This window comes from Portunus trituberculatus, chromosome 29 (genome assembly GCF_017591435.1).
Source record: "Portunus trituberculatus isolate SZX2019 chromosome 29, ASM1759143v1, whole genome shotgun sequence".
Taxonomy (NCBI): Eukaryota; Metazoa; Arthropoda; class Malacostraca; order Decapoda; family Portunidae; genus Portunus; species Portunus trituberculatus.
In genome coordinates this window covers 5,612,617-5,622,868 of record NC_059283.1, presented here as the reverse complement: position 1 = coordinate 5,622,868, position 10,252 = coordinate 5,612,617, and the positions used below count along the sequence as shown (strand labels likewise).

The 10,252-nt window shown below is 38.9% G+C and overlaps 1 long non-coding RNA gene across 1 annotated transcript; it reads left to right on the top strand.

Moving 5' to 3' along the window:
* Positions 1-5,878: 5,878 nt before the first annotated feature.
* LOC123510612 lies at positions 5,879-8,397 on the top strand. The gene is made up of 3 exons (XR_006676556.1): positions 5,879-5,966; positions 7,540-7,666; positions 8,072-8,397. It is a non-coding gene; the product is annotated as an uncharacterized LOC123510612 (long non-coding RNA).
* Positions 8,398-10,252: the final 1,855 nt, after the last annotated feature.

Sequence of the window (10,252 nt, the reverse complement as noted above, 5' to 3'; positions counted from 1 at the left end):
AAGAAGAAGAAGAAGAAGAAGAAGAAGAAGAAGAAGAAGAAGAAGAAGAAGAAGAAGAAGAAGAAGAAGAAGAAGAAGAAGAAGAAGAAGAAGAAGAAGAAGAAGAAGAAGAAGAAGAAGAAGAAGAAGAAGAAGAAGAAGAAGAAGAAGAAGAAGAAGAAGAAGAAGAAGAAGAAGAAGAAGAAGAAGAAGAAGAAGAAGAAGAAGAAGAAGAAGAAGAAGAAGAAGAAGAAGAAGAAGAAGAAGAAGAAGAAGAAGAAGAAGAAGAAGAAGAAGAAGAAGAAGAAGAAGAAGAAGAAGAAGAAGAAGAAGAAGAAGAAGAAGAAGAAGAAGAAGAAGAAGAAGAAGAAGAAGAAGAAGAAGAAGAAGAAGAAGAAGAAGAAGAAGAAGAAGAAGAAGAAGAAGAAGAAGAAGAAGAAGAAGAAGAAGAAGAAGAAGAAGAAGAAGAAGAAGAAAAAGAAGAAGAAGACAAAGACAAAGACAAAGACGATGAAAAAGAAAATTGAAACAAAAAGAAAAAGAAAGAAAAATAGAAAAGAAGAAGAGGAAATAATCATAGAGAGAGAGAGAGAGAGAGAGAGAGAGAGAGAGAGAGAGAGAGAGAGAGAGAGAGAGAGAGAGAGAGAGAATAACAAACTCCACCACCACCACCATTACCACCACCATCACCACCATCACCAACAACTATTACACCAACAGCTACAACAATAAAATACACACACACACACACACACACACACACACACACACAACACCCGTCAGTTCCCAGGCACCCAAGAATATCACAACAAATTCCACGTTTTCTCCCTCGTAACCACCAGCGCTCAGACTCACGGCCCGCCCATCTTCCCTCACAGCACAAGATCACACAGCTGTGGCGGCGTAAGCACTTCCACAGCCAACCTTAGAGACCCATCGAGGCGTGAGAGAGTTACGCAATAGATTCGAACCGTACAGCGAGCAAGAGAAGCAAGTGAATGTTCCTGTGAAGCAGTGAGACGAAATTTAGTCTTATTATTATTCTTATTTCTCCCTAGGTAGTATAAAAAAGAAGATAATTTGCATGGAGCGTTGATTAAAGGGAAAGGGGGAGAAGAAAGCCACTTAAGGGAGTAGGATTGAGGGATTGAAAGGATGTGGAGGGATGAAATTGTGGTAAAAAATGCTAATGGAGTCACTGAGGAAGATGCAAATGGGAAACAACTGGGAGACACTCGCGTATGATGAAAGAACAAGAACAAGAACATGAAGAAAAAAGGAGGAAAAGGGATGTAAGAATAAAAGAAGAAAGGGATTTAAACTACGTGAAGCAAAAGCATTAAAAAAGTATCCTATAAAATAATCAAATGGTTACAGAAAAAATCTAACAATGAGTGAATGAAATAAGGAGACTCGTATGATGAAAGAAATAGTTCTGTATATGTCACAAATTTAATTAACTACGTAACTAAATAGACAAACTAATTAATCTATATACCTATCAAGGAATTTATTTTGCTATCAATCAGAACCAAACTACCTACCAACCTATCTATGTAACCCTCTAAGAATTTATCTGTTTATTTATTTGTCTATCTATTCCGCAGCGGCGACGAGGAAGTGTGAAGCAGAAAGCAGAAACGTCAAGCAGTGGCCAGGACTCTTTTCCTACGGCGGCTCACCCGAAGCGCCGCCCGGGGAAGAAAGGAGAGAGAAGGTAACAAGAGGTAACAACTTCCTCTTCCTCCCAATAACAACATTCACATCGCCCTCGGGAAAACACTGACTGATAGACAAAGAAAGGAGTTTATTCAGGGTTTCTATCATTGTGTGTGTTACGTTTTCTTTTGCTACCAGATCGAGGGGTGACTTCGTTAATGTGGTTATTTATTTCTTGTTTTGTTTGATCTTACTCTGATTGGATTTCACTCTTTTTTTTCACAGCGCCTCGTTTTTATTTATTTACCCTTATTAATCTTTCGTATATTTCTAACTCACTAACGTGTAAATCCTTTCCATTAGCTTTCCATTGATAATATAATCACCAACACTAAATATTCGTGGCCATTCTTTCATTAGCCCCTTCAGTACCATGACACGTTTCCATATTCATTCTGGTTACTATATGGTGATTCTATACAGCTTCAGAAACTTATGTTGGGATAAAAATAGTGAAGACTCAGACCATTAATTCTCTGACCTCCATAAATCCTTCTTAATGTCAATGAAATCGTCTAATCACACACAAAATCATGGTAAAAATGCGTCCCAGTATTGAAGGGATTAAAAGCATTCATTTTTCACCACTTAACACCTAAATTCCCATCATCACAGGCTCTCAATTAGCAATCACGTATATTTTCACTTCATCTGTCGCGGCAGGAGTGACACGCGGCGAGAAATTAAGCGATTGACAAAAAGAGTCACAAATTATCATCCACTTTGCTGGCTGGGGAACAAATAGCCTTGGGACATTCAAATTTTTCATCCCCGCGCGCTCAGATGCATCACACCTCATCGGAAAAAAATGACAAATTACCTCCACACCTGAAATTTGGTTGCTTAATTGAGAGAGCGCAGTATTTTAGCGAGATAAGTAACATCATAATTTCTAGCGATTTCGTGGGAATATTCTGTTCTTGCTAGTTTGGCAGGAAATAAAAGGATGCTTGTTCTTGTTGTTGTTCTTGTTTGTGAATTGGCCAGCGAGGGATAGAAAAAGTAGAAAGTGTTGCTTCTCGTTGTTGTTGTAGTTTAGTTTTTCACGATGTTACAATAGTACGTAGTGTCTGAATTGGCCACGCAACACCTGAGGCGCCTCAATCATGCCTGTAAAACAATTATTGGGCGTTTAAAGCTTTCAACACACACACACACACACACACACACACACACACACACACACACACACACACACACACACACACACACACAAGGAGAAAGGAAAAGTTATCGGAAAGAGAGAAAGAGAGATTGATGATAAGAAAAAGGAGAGAAAGAGAGACAAACAAGGAAGAAAATGAAGAGAGTAAGAGAAGGGCAGAGACAGATGGGAGGGTGAAAAGAAAGGAGAGAAAAGTAGAGAGGGATTGGAAGAAGAAAAGGAAAGAAGGAGGATAAAGAAGAGGAAGAGGAGAAAGAAAGAGAGAGAAATAAATTGAGAGCAAAGGAAAAGCAATGAAAAGGAAAAAAAAAGAGAAATAATCGAGAATGAAGAAAATCAAAGTAGAGAAAAGAAGAAAAATTAAGAGGAAGGAGGGAAAAAAAGAGAAATAGGTCGAGAGATAGGAAAAAAGAAATGGAAGAAGATAAAAGGAAGGGAAAGTATCGAGAATGAATAAAACCAAACTCTACTATAATTTTCTTCCCTCTGGTTCTATTTTACGAGTTTCCTTAGCGGCCTTTCGTTGCGTCTGAAATCTTAGCGGGCGTTTTTGCAGACAAGCCACTGCTGGAAGCCAAACACCGGAGCAAAACAGATCACAAGTAACGAGGTTCAGTTGCAGACGCGAGGCAGGAGAGAGGGGAAAACAGAAGCGAATTTCCTTGTGACTTCAAATTGAGCAAATATAGTGCAAGAAAATGTGTGTGTGTGTGTGTGTGTGTGTGTGTGTGTGTGTGTGTGTGTGTGTGTGTGTGTGTGTGTGTGTGTGTGTGTGTGTGTGTGTGTGTGTGTGTGTGTGTGTGTGTGTGTGTGATTTTCATATGTAAACATCGGAAAATTTGCGATGATGAGTATACATTTTCTTGTATACTTTGTGTCACTACTACTACTACTACTACTACTACTACTACTACTACTACTACTACTACTACTACTATTACTACTACTACTTTTACTACTACCATTATTACCAGAAAAGGGAAAGTACAAAAGTAAACAATGCACGGTAAACAAGTCACAACAAGTCACTTCTCAGCTGATCTTACGTGTCTATAGGTCTGTCAACGCTAGCATTTCCTTCCCACTTGTGTCTGCCACCACCACCACCACCACCACCACCACCACCACCACCTCCTCCTCCTCCTCCTCCTCTTCTTCCTGTCGCCGAGTGAAAGCAAGGAAGCTATTTTGTTCGACCGCAAAGTTGTTGACGGGAGAGGCTCGTCTTAACCATCTCTCTCTCTCTCTCTCTCTCTCTCTCTCTCTCTCTCGTTTCACGCCAGAGAATTCAAGTAGTGTGTTGCTGTTCTTGTTCTTGTTTCTGTTCTTGTTGTTCTTTTTCACAGCGTTTCGTTGTTATTGTTTTTGTTAGTGTTGTCTACTTATTTTTATTCCTTTTCTCTCTTTTTTCCGCAGAGAGAGAGAGAGAGAGAGAGAGAGAGAGAGAGAGAGAGAGAGAATGTATGTGTGTGTATGAGTGCGTGTGTCGTTGCTGCGTGGAGGGAACAGGAAGGCAGCTTTACATCACGTGCCCCTCAAAACACCCACGCCAGTCTAACCTCTGCCACGCCTTATACTTGGGAGGAGGAAGGGTGCGAGTGACTGACGGAGGAAAAGTTGACGTAATACGGGAAAGAGAGAGAGAGAGAGAGAGAGAGAGAGAGAGAGAGAGAGAGAGAGAGAGAGAGAGAGAGAGAGAGAGAGAGAGAGTATATATGAGAACAGTGTCTTGGTAGCACAATATCTAGCGGTACAGTGTGGTCTTTCTTACGATACAATGTCACAGTAGCAGAAACATACAGCGGTACACTTGTTTCAGTACGGTACAGTGTCTCAGTAGCATCATAACGGTACAGTGTTATAGTGAGTACTGCGTAGAGGTGTGAATCATATGCCCTAGTACATTATATTTCGCTCTAAATGCAGTTATTCTGTTATTTTTGACACTGTGAATAAAATAGACAACAAGGGAAACTGCACAAACACACCAGGGCTACACGTGGAAGTTCCTATACAAAACATGCTCATTTATTTCCACCTATCATCCTCATCCATGAATTCATCTAATCTTCCTTCCAAAGCTCTCTAATGACTCAGCACTCGCAGCGTCATTACTGAGTCTGTTCCATTCATCTGCCATTCCATTTGAGAACCGCTGTGAATATTCATACATGCGTTACTAAAGTGAAAGTGAAGAGTATGGACACAAAAACCTAGATAAAAAGGAGTTTGGCTATCCATGCTTAAATTGAAAAGGAGAGGAAAAGGAAAAGAAGTAAAGATGTAAAAAATATCTTCTGTCATATACATATGAATAAGCAGGAACAATAATCATAAACGAAAAAATGGATTAACTATTGAATAAGAGAGAAAATAAAATTGTGTAGTTTGTAACATACACATTCAAACAAGAATCTTCATGAAAAAGAGTTTTACCGTGTATGGACAAAAAGGGGAATAAAAATAAAAGGCAAAAAACATCAGCTTTTTTTTTCACTCTCCCTCCATTAAGAACCTTTACATGTGAAGCGGATGAGACAAACTGCAAGGCGTCAGAAATGGTAAATGCGAGGGTACTTAACACGTGCTGGGAGCAAATAGACAAACATGACTCTAACCCAGAGCCGCTGTGAGGCGGCTAAGATGGAATCAGGTTCGTACAGATCACGAGCGAGGGAATACCACGAGAACAGTGGAGTACTGTGTAGCATAGAAATATCCGTGCTAGAAGGGTCTAAATCCTAAAAGGATCTGAAAATGTATTCCTTGTACACAAGGGCGAGTAGTCCACAAGATACATGTGTAAGAATGGACATGAAAAGTCAGAGAGCTGAAATTAAATGTAACGAGCCGAGTGGTCGTCACAACACCGAAGGATGAGGCAAGTAAGTAAACTAAAGGAGCATTAGGCCTTAAGGATAACACTGTATGTAACGACTCTCGAAAACGTTAACGTCACGTGAAACAGTGTGAATATAAGGCAAAGCAGATTGCGAGCACGCACAGACTATCACTCTCACTACCACTAATGGTACTAAGAATTTTTTTTATTGTTAACACTTCCCATCATGATGTCTGAGTCGCCATCTGCCTTGCGCTCTATGTGAGTAATACTTGAGAAAATTTTTCTTAAGTTCCTTAGTGTGTCTCGAGTTATTTATACTGCTAATATATTAAAATATTTTTCTGTGATGCTTCGCATCCAATGATCACTGTGTTTATTGTGTAGCTGTTATTGTGTTATTTGCATAAAATGTTGCAGTGTGTAATCAGACGTGAATTACCATGAGAGATTTTATGATAAATAAGTGAGAGAACAGTGAAGTTGAAATTAAAGTTAACATGTCATGTTACAGCGAGTGAGATTATTCTGCGGTAATGTGGCCGTGTTACTTGATGTTTTTCTGTGTCATTATGCTAATTGCTTATTTTATATATATGGAGTATTTATAATCTAGTTGAGCTACGTTTGTGGATATCCCTCGGAAGAACCCATGGTCTACCCACTTGGTTAACTTTGACGTTGCAGTGATTAATGACAGTAAGTGTCATACAAGGTAAGCAGCTCCATATGGTAACCCGTATTGGCAGTTACGACATACGCATTCCCATCACAGTCACACAATCATACAGTCACTTTCCCACGGGTCCATTGTGCATCTAGGAATCTCTTAAACCTAAAATTTCACCTCTCTGGACCGCTATTTGTCCGGCAATGTGGGTGACTGTTACCTCTGTTGCCTTTGTCGCCTGTGCCAATATGTGCGGTGAGCGGCGCGGTGTGTAGAAAAGTAGCGAGGAGTTTGTGATGCAAGACAGGGAAGGGCGGTGGCTACAATGACGCCTACTGGTTGGAAGATACGTGTTGCGTTACGTGTCGCTGCATATTGATAACTGGTTGTAATTCAATAACGCGCTGGCCTAACCTAACCAAACCAAACCAAACGTAACCAAACCTAACCAAACCTAACCAAACGTAACCAAATGTAGCCAAATCTACCCAAACCTAATTAAATCTACCCAAACCTAACGAAATCTATCCAAACGTAACCAAACTACCCAAACGTAACTAAACCTATCTAAACCTATAAGAACGTAACCAAACCTAACCAAATCTACCCAAACCTACCCAAATCTATTCTAACCTAACCAAACTAACTCAAACCTAACCAAACCAACCCAAACTTAACCAAACCTGACCAAACCAAACCTAACCAAACTTAACCAAACCTAACCAAACGTATCGAAACCTTCTCAAACGTACCTAAACCTACTCAAACCTATCTCAAACCTAACCAAACCTATCCAAACCTAACCTGACCTAACCTAACGTAAATTAAGAAGGCCAATATATCAAAATTCGGCTTTAGTTTTCTGTTTTGGGCGTCATAGAATCAAATATCAAAAGGAAAATAATTCTATGATGACGTAACACAAGTAAACCATACCTTGATTCTATATTGGCTATAATACCACAGCTGAATCCTAAAATACCAGCACAGATTTATTATAAAAAGAAACATAATACCAAGAAAACAGACTAAATACCATATAAAGATAATCTAACACCACAATAAAGGAATCAAATACCACAAATAGAGCTAAACACCAACAAAAACAAATATAATACTATAATAAAAGGAATCTAATACAATTTTTCTCCTTCTCTAAAGCAGAATATCAAGAGAGACGCCGTAAGACAAACATTTATAGGATCTCATGACACGAACAGCTGGGCGGGGACTCACTCACGAAGGAGCCATAAAACTGGTCCTTCGCTGCCTCCTGTCATGGTATCCTACGGTAGGTGAGAGAGGAGGAGGAGGAGGAGAAGGAGGAGGAGGAGGAGGAAAGGGAGAAGGAGGAGGATTAGAGTAAAAATAGTGACAAAATGAGACGTGTCTATTTACAGAGTGTATTTATTTTCTCTCTCTCTCTCTCTCTCTCTCTCTCTCTCTCTCTCTCTCTCTCTCTCTCTCTCTCTAATACTCGTACAGGTAGTTTGTTTTGATTAAGCCTTTACCTGCCCACTCTCTTCCCCTCTCTCTCTCCCTCACTCCCTCTCTCCCTCTAGCCCTCACACGTACTTCCAATAGCAACACACACACACACACACACACACACACACACACACACACACACACACACACAGACTTCCACAGGCTTCTCTATGAGGGTTCTAATGACGATAGCTCTCCCTATGCTCAGCCCCTGCAACACGCCTGTCCCCGCAACGCACCCCACACAGGAAGACCCGAAGGTGAATTACTGAGGACGCAATAAGTTAAATGTCACGAGTCCAAGCAAGGGTGAGATGCAGGAATAGGGAAGAAATGTTGACCGTGATTCTCGTTTTCTAATTTCATGTTTCTTTTTCTCTTTTCGTGATTTTTTTAGTTTTTTTTTTTTTGGATTGAGTTATTTTTATTGATTTATATTTAAGGATTTTTTTTTTTTCTTTATGTTGTATTTTGTGTCTTTATTTTTTTGTATATTTTCTTTATGAATTGTTTTAGACACGTTACTTTCCTTTGCCTTCTAAACACAGTTGTGAAACTTTCAATAAAATTTTCTTTTCTTTCGTTTTTTGTTTTTTTTTGTCATTCGAATTTTTGGTTGTATTTTCCTTTTCTGCATTTATCCATTTATTTTTTTTTATATTTCAGTTTGTAGTTTGAATGTTGGTTGCAATTTCTCGTACGTACGTTCTGTATCTATTTATTTATCTATTTTTGTTTGTTTACATTCTTCTCTTTTCCAATTACTTTTTTTTTCATTTCATTCTTTGCCTCGTTTGTCAGGCTTGATATTTTTACTTTCAGTCTTAATTCAAACACGAAACACTTCAATATTTTTTTTTCTCATTTCCTCGACTCTTGACTTCGGAAAATGAATTAATGAAAATAAACTTCTCAGCTGCCGAAGATAACATATATATTTAACTTTAATACGAAACGAAATACTTGCATTTTTTATAACCTGACTCTCGGTTTCGGAAAATAAATTAATTCCTTGGACATCATTCGACAGGTGAACGTGACTGCAAATAATGAATAAACAAATAAATAAATAAAGAAAATTAGTCTCGATAAAAAACACGATTTTTTTTTACTTACCTGACTTCAGCTTTGAGAAAATAAATGAATTCTTTCGACATCTTCAGCTGAACGTACAGACTGACAGAAAACGTACGACCTCATAGAAAACGAGGAGTGGGCATGGAGTTAGTGGTGCGGGATATTGATTAAATGCCACCACATCAAATGAAAGGATTAGTGAGCGGAATGCAGAGAGAGAGAGAGAGAGAGAGAGAGAGAGAGAGAGAGAGAGAGAATTTCAATGTGTTCATGATCAGATTTACACTTTCCCTCACTGATATTCCAACGTCACAATAGATTCACTGTCAGAGCTTAAGATGGTAAGAAAAGCTGCAGGAAGCCGATGGATGTACACGTGGCGGGCCCTGCAGGACACCCACCTATGTATTATCACCTATATGATAAATGAATAGTAAAAAATCGATATGAAAAAAGAACAAAAACCCAAATAAGAGATGATAGATAAAAAATTGAATAAATGAAATAAGATCAACATTAACTAAAACAAAAGCAACGTAGAAAATAAATGAAATATAAAAAAAATTCTATGAAATGATAAGATAAAGTAATTTGTAGAAGGTTAGGTTAGGTTAGGTTAGGTTATATCCTCTCCCAATTAAAGAACTTCTATCTAATCCCCTTTATTTCTACGCCTCTCTAAAGAATGTACATTTAAAAGCTTCGATTCCCTATGTAAGGAATACACTTCATCCCTTGTATCTTTGTATCCTTCTTTCTCTTTTGAATCTTCTGTATCTTTCTTTCTCTGTACCGATTTAAACAAGACAATATGTTTCTCTTGATAAAAATAACATCAGAATACACAAAGTGAGTTAGCACAGTCAACAAACATATTTTCTGACAATGGACTCATAATAAACAAAGCACACATTGAGAAACACAAGGCGACTTGCAAATAATGACAAATACAAACAAAATACTACAAGAAAAAAAAGCGAAACATCACTGTTGAATGACCTTTTACTTGTTTGCACACTTTCCTCCCATTCCCTTCCCTTCTCCACGCTACCTTCCCTCCCTTTCCCTCCCTTTCCCTCCTTCACTAGGCCCTAACTTCCCTCCCTTTGCACTTTCCCTTTCCCTGTCTCTGTGTCTCACCTCTACCTTTTCCTCCATCACGGTACGTACTTTCTCTCACTTCTGCATGGATGAATGAAGGAGGAGGAGCAGGATGAGGAAAGATTGACATACGATACAAAACTTCCCTCCAGCGATGTGTAGGACGTGTAAGGAACCTGTCCAGGAACCCACAAAGAATCCTGCGGTGTCT